This window comes from Vigna unguiculata, chromosome 3, assembly GCF_037176805.1.
Source record: "Vigna unguiculata cultivar grain cowpea cultivar isolate G323 ecotype 2 chromosome 3, ASM3717680v1, whole genome shotgun sequence".
Taxonomy (NCBI): domain Eukaryota; kingdom Viridiplantae; phylum Streptophyta; class Magnoliopsida; order Fabales; family Fabaceae; genus Vigna; species Vigna unguiculata.
In genome coordinates, this window is record NC_140794.1 from 33,054,064 (window position 1) to 33,055,616 (window position 1,553).

General features: G+C 27.3%; 1 non-coding gene across 1 annotated transcript; it reads left to right on the forward strand.

The window, feature by feature from the left end:
- The first annotated feature begins 1,253 nt into the window (after nt 1-1,253).
- TRNAR-UCU (transfer RNA arginine (anticodon UCU)) lies at nt 1,254-1,325 on the forward strand. The gene has a single exon. It is a non-coding gene; the product is annotated as a tRNA-Arg (tRNA).
- The last annotated feature ends 228 nt before the right edge of the window (nt 1,326-1,553 follow it).

Genomic DNA, 1,553 nt, shown 5'->3' on the forward strand with positions numbered 1-1,553 from the left:
CTTTTCTTACTCCCTCTCTTTTTTCTGGGTAACGTAAATTGTATATATATATAACCTTCAGCAAAATAAAAAAATGAAAAATTATCCCGTTTTTTTCAAATTTCATTAGAAGATTCTCTAATGAAACATGTCAATACTCGACTTATTAGAATATTATGCCTCCATTTCTTTATTTTGTCTGATTGCTTTGTTCAACAAAAGATACAATAATGATATTGTAGCGGGTATAGTTTAGTGGTAAAAGTGCGATTCGTTTCAAGGACCCCCCAAAAGTTAAGGGATCCCCCATTTGATTCATATGCCGATCAAAAACTTTATTTTTTACTTAAAGGGACTCCTTTATACCCTCGATGAATTATTTGCGGTATAATATACATTATTGTAATTTGTATACAAGAAGAAATCAAATCGAATTTGACAAATTGAGTTTTAAAATTATGAAACATAAGTTTTTGGAATTGGATCTATAATCCGAAATTTTTTGAGTATTACTAAAGGATCTATGGAGAGAAATATACAAAGTTTCTTTCTAATCGTAACTAAATCTTCCATTTTTTTGCATAGTAAAATTGAAGCAAAATAGCTATTAAACGATTCTTTTAGTTTACTAGAGACATCGACATTTTTTTAGCTCGACGGAAATTTTCTTCTTTTCCTAAAGATTTTCTGAAATAGAAATAGAGAACGAAGTAACTAGAAAAAAAACATAGATTGTTAGAATATTGCTCTTCTAGAGGGATCATCTAAAAAAGCAAGATATTTGAAACCTATTCATACAAAAAGGCTGACATAGATGTTATGGGTCAATTTTTTTTATTGTCCATCTCTTCATTCCGTAAAGGAGCCGAATGAAACAAAAGTTTCACGTTCAGTTTTGAATTAGAGACGTTAAATCAAAATGATGAATCAACGTCGACTATAACCCTTAGCCTTCCAAGCTAACGATGCGGGTTCGATTCCCGCTACCCGCTTCTATTTTATTCTATTTAAATCTATCTTTTTCTTCGAGAATGAATCTAGAATTCTTAAAGAATTTGTCCAAATTCTTCATTTTCATTTCTTAATTTAGTTTTAGTTATATATATTCAATTATATTCAATTGATTTTTCTTTTTTATTTTTTTTTTCTTTTATTCTAAATATTTGATTTATTTTATTTTTTATAATTTCTAGAATTCTTTATATTTGTTTGATTCTTTAATCTTTTTAATAAGGTTTAGTTAAAAAGGTTAAAGAATCAAATATAAAATAGAAGCGTCCATTGTCTAATGGATAGGACAGAGGTCTTCTAAACCTTAGGTATAGGTTCAAATCCTATTGGACGCAAGTTGTTTGCATATCTAATTTCAACCTTGTCCTTCTATTTTTTTTGATTTATTACATTTTTGATTCGAATTCATTATATATAATATTCAAATGAAATAAAAAACATATTAAAAGATACTAATTATAAAAATTGGAAAATTGAATTACAAAATTATTAATGATTCATCAATTTTTTTCTACTTGTTCCTGGAATAAAAAGAGTTCCATCTGTTCTTTAATAGCGTCCTT